The sequence below is a fragment of the Phoenix dactylifera genome, chromosome 10 (assembly GCF_051530095.1).
Source record: "Phoenix dactylifera cultivar Ajwa chromosome 10, Ajwa_hap1_PhDact_Kaust_v1.1, whole genome shotgun sequence".
In the NCBI taxonomy this organism is placed as follows: Eukaryota; Viridiplantae; Streptophyta; class Magnoliopsida; order Arecales; family Arecaceae; genus Phoenix; species Phoenix dactylifera.
The window spans coordinates 4385001-4390000 of NC_143199.1; positions in this window are offsets into that span (position 1 = coordinate 4385001).

The window sequence follows — 5000 nt, forward strand, 5'->3', positions numbered from 1 at the left end:
CCGCGCCGGTCCGTCGGCTCGCTCGGACGGACCGTGCGCAGGTGGTCCCCGACGGAGCCGGCACGCTCCTTCCGCTGGCGCGGCGCTCGGTCTATGCCTCCGGCCGGCCCTCGCGGCGGCCGTGCGCGGCGCTTCGGTTCGGTCGGCCGGTCGTCCCGTCCCTCACGAAGTTCCTGCGGCCGCGCGTGCGTGGAGCGGGATCGGCCTTACTTGGTCGGATCCGTCGCCCTCGCCTGTTGCGGGGGCTCGGTCCCGTCCCGTTCGGTGAAAGCTTTGCCCGCTCTGGTGCGTCCCCATGGGTTCCTTTGTCGGTTTTGCGGCCTTGGCGGCGGGCCTTCCGTGTCGGCCCGTCGTGGGCCCGCTGCGCGTCCGTGCGCGGTGCTTCGGATCGGTAGGCCCGTCGTCTGGGTCCCTTACGAAGCTTTGCGCGACCGCTCCTTTGTCGCCGGTCCCCTGTTAGGGCTGACCGAGCCCTCCGTTCGCCCCCTGGCCCGTCGCATGGGCCCCCGGCGCCTCCGCGGCGCCCCACCGAAAACTGTCACGACGCGCATCCAGCGCCGACGAGGTCGCAGGTTACGTGCGGCAGCCGGGGGGCTAGGCCGAGCGGCGGCGGGCCCGCCCACGGACGGGCGCGGGGAGGAGCGCAGCCGGCACGCGGCGCGGAGCGGCGGCGGCATGCCGCCGGGCGGCCGTCGGCTCAACCGTGCCCGAGTCCCGCGGGCACCGCGTCGCCCGGCCGGCGCGAGCGGCGGCGGGCCCGCCCGCGGACGGGCGCGGGGAGGAGCGCAGCCGGCACGCGGCGCGGAGCGGCGGCGGCATGCCGCCGGGCGGCCGACGGCTCAACCATGCCCGAGTCCCGCGGGCACCGCGTCGCCCGGCCGGCGCGAGCGGCGGCGGGCCCGCCCGCGGACGGGCGCGGGGAGGAGCGCAGCCGGCACGCGGCGCGGAGCGGCGGCGGCATGCCGCCGGGCGGCCGACGGCTCAACCATGCCCGAGTCCCGCGGGCACCGCGTCGCCCGGCCGGCGCGAGCGCACGAGGGCGGGAGGCAACCGGGCGGCGCCTGCGGAACCGGATGCGACGGCCGGCGCGGCACGGCCCCGACGGGTCCGCACCGAAGACCAGCGCGGTGCGGATCGACCGCTGATGAGGTCAGAGGTTACGTGCGGCAGCCGGCCGGCTGGCCCGAGCGGCGGCCGGCACGCGACGGGGATCGAGCGGCCCCGACGGCTTGCAGCCGGGCGGCCGACGGCTAGGCCGTACCGGAGTCCCGCGGTCGTTCGGGCGAAGGGGCGCATGCTGCGGGAAAGGCCTGCGGCGGCGAACCGTCCGCCCGGCCGGCCAAGCCTTCCGCGGCGGCGCGCACGTGGCGGCGCGGCCGAGATGACCGAGCGAAGCCCCGGCGATGGGCGGCGCGCACGTGTCCGTGCGGCCGAGATGACCGAGCGAAGCCCGGGCGGCGCCCGCCGTGCGCCCTGCCGGATCGCGCCTTCCGCCGGCGCGCAACGCCGGTCCCGCGTTCCGGCCGCGGGAGAGGCCTGCGTCGGCGAACCGTCCGCCCCGCCGGCCGAACCTTCCGCGGCTGCGCGCACGTGTCCGTGCGGCCGAGATGACCGAGCGAAGCCCCGGCGACGGGCGGCGCCCGCCGTGCGCCCCGGCGGATTGCGCGGCCCGCCGGCGCGCAACGCCGGGCCCACGTTCCGGCTGCGGGAAAGGCCTGCGGCGGCGAACCGTCCGCCCCGCCGGCCGAACCTTGCGCGGCGGCGCTTACGTGTCCGTGCGGCAGAGATGACCGAGCAAGCTCCGGCGATGGGCGGCGCCCTCCGTGCGCCCCGCCGGATCGCCTGCGAGCGGCGAGCGTCCGGGCGGGCCCCTTTCGCAACTTCCCTCGGTACTCTAAACACCCCTTGCCTCTCGGTCTTCCCCCCGACCCTCTCGGTATTTGCTCGGATATGTGCATGCATCGTCCCTCGTCGCCTTCGGTTATCCTCCCCGGGGTGGGCTTTGCGCCGACGCGCCAACGGGGTGGTAGGGGGGCTGCAGCCGCGGCCGCCGCGTTTCGCCATCCGCGCGTGCGCCGCCGGATCCGAGTGGAGGTCGCGGGCGACTCGTCGATGCTTGTACTAGGGGCGCATGCCGGCAGCCCCCCGCGGGGTGCGGGACCCCCGATCGGCGTGCGAGGGACGGGCGTCCGGGCGGGCCCCGTTTCCAACTTCCCTCGGAACATTAAAACCCCCCGACCCCCTCGGTCTTCGCTCCAGCCCTATCGCTATTGCTCGGATATGTGCATTCACCGTCCCTCGTTGCCTTCGGTTATCTACCCCAGGGTGGGCCTTGCGCCGATGCCCCGATGGGGTGGCAGGGGTGGGGCTGCCGCGGCCGGCGCGTTTCGGCATCCGCGCTTGGGGGCTCGGACCCGAGTGGAGGTCGCGGGCGGCTCGTCGATGCCTGCACCGGGAGCGCATGCCGGCAGCCCCCCGCGGGGCGCCGGACCCCCGATCGGCGTGCGATGGACGGGGGGAGGGGCGGGCCCGGTTTGCAAATTCCCTCGGTACTTTAAAATCTCACGGCCCTGTCGGTGCTCCCTCCGGCCCTATCGCCACTGCTCGGATATGTGCATCCACCGTCCCTCGTTGCCTTCGGTTATCTACCCCGCGGTGGGCTTTGCGCCGATGCCCCGATGGGGTGGCAGGGGGGCACGCTCTAGGCCGTGCCACGGGGCGCGGGCGCCGGCGCCGTACGTCCCTCGCGGCGGCCGTGAGCGGCACCTCGGCTTGCTTGGTCTGTCCTCCCGGGACGCGCGACCCGTGCGACCGGGACGCGCATCCCGTGCGACCGGGACGCGTGTCCGGGCCGTTCCCGTTTGCAACGCTCCTCGGTACTTTGGAACGCTTGGGGTGGGCTTTGGGCGGATGCCCCGCCGGGGTGGTAGGGAGGGGGGGCGGCTGCTGCCGCGGCGGGACTTCCGCTCCACTCCGCACAAGTCCGTCGCCTCGCGGCGGGCGCGCCCGGCACCGTTCGTCCCCGAGGGAGCCGGCACGCGCCCGCCGAGGCCCCGGCGCATGGGCGCCGCCGCCGGCCGTCCGCGCGGCGGCCGTGCGCCGGCTTCCTCCGTCGGCCCTCCCGGGATGCGCGACCCGTGCGACCGGGACGCGCATCCCGTGAGACCGGGACGCGTGTCCGGGCCGTTCCCGTTTGCAACGCTCCTCGGTACTTTGGAACGCTTGGGGTGGGCCTTGGGCGGATGCCCCGCCGGGGTGGTAGGGAGGGGGGGCTGCTGCTGCCGCGGCGGGACTTCCGCTCCACTCCGCACAAGTCCGTCGCCTCGCGGCGGGCGCGCCCGGCACCGTTCGTCCCCGAGGGAGCCGGCACGCGCCCGCCGAGGCCCCGGCGCATGGGCGCCGCCGCCGGCCGTCCGCGCGGCGGCCGTGCGCCGGCTTCCTCCGTCGGCCCTCCCGGGATGCGCGACCCGTGCGACCGGGACGCGCATCCCGTGAGACCGGGACGCGTGTCCGGGCCGTTCCCGTTTGCAACGCTCCTCGGTACTTTGGAACGCTTGGGGTGGGCCTTGGGCGGATGCCCCGCCGGGGTGGTAGGGAGGGGGGGCTGCTGCTGCCGCGGCGGGACTTCCGCTCCACTCCGCACAAGTCCGTCGCCTCGCGGCGGGCGGGCCCGGCACCGTTCGTCCCCGAGGGAGCCGGCCCGCGCCCGCCGAGGCCCCGGCGCATGGGCGCCCCCGCCGGCCGTCCGCGCGGCGGCCGTGCGCCGGCTTCCTCCGTCGGCCCTCCCGAGACGCGCGACCCGTGCGACCGGGACGCGCATCCCGTGCGACCGGGACGCGTGTCCGGGCGGTTCCCGTTTGCAACGCTCCTCGGTACTTTGGAACGCTTGGGGTGGGCTTTGGGCGGATGCCCCGTCGGGGTGGTAGGGAGGGGGGGCTGGCGCCGCCGCGGCGGGCCTTCCGCCCCCCTCCGCACAAGTCCGTTGCCTCGCGGCGGTCGTGCCCGGCACCGTTCGTCCCCGACGGAGCCGTCGCGCGCCCGACGACTTTCCGGCGCACGGGCGCCGCCGCCGGCCGTCCGTGCGCGGCGGCCGTGCGCCACTTCGGCTTCGTCCGTCGGCCCTCCCGGGACGCGCGACCCGTGCGACCGGGACGCGCATCCCGTGCGACCGGGTCGCGTGTCCGGGCCGTTCCCGTTTGCAACGCTCCTCGGTACTTTGGAACGCTTGGGGTGGGCTTTGGGCGGATGCCCCGCCGGGGTGGTAGGGAGGGGGGGTCTGCTGCCGCCGCGGCGGGCCTTCCGCTCCACTCCGCACAGGACCGTTGCCTCGCGGCGGACTTGCCCGGCACATTTCGTCCCCGACGGAGCCGGCACGCGCCTGCCGACTTCCCGGCGCACGGGCGCTGCCTTCGGCCGTCCGTGCCCGGCGGCCGTGCGCCACTTCGGCTCCCTCCATCGGCCCTCCCGGGAAGCGCGTCCCGGACGTTCGGGATGCGCACCCCGTGCGACCGGGACTCGCGTCCGGGCCGTTTCCGTGTGCAATGCTCCTCGATTCGCTGGAGCCCTTGGGGTGGGCCTTCGGAGGATGCCCCGCTGGGGAGGTAAGGGGGTGTGTCCTGCCTGGGCGGGCCTTCCGCCCGAGCCCGTCGCCCAGCGCGGATGGTCGCGCCGCGCGGGCGGGCGCGCCGCGCGTGCGCGGGGCCGTTGGCCGGTGACGCGCAAGGACGGGCGCGCTGGGCCGATCGGCCGCTCGGGCGCGCGCTTCGTCGTGCTCCCGCGCCTTGGCGCGCGCGCGGCCGCGGCGTGGTCGCTCGGTTCTGCGCATTTGGCCCGCGCGGATGGGCGCGTCGCGCGGGCGGCCGGGCCGCGCGGGCGGGCGGGCCGTTGCCCGGGTTCGCGCAAGGACGGGCGCGCTAGGCCGATCGGCCTCTCGGACGCGCGCGCCGTCCCGCTGTCGCGCCTGGGCGCTCGCGCGTCCGCGGCGTGGTCGCTCGGTTCTG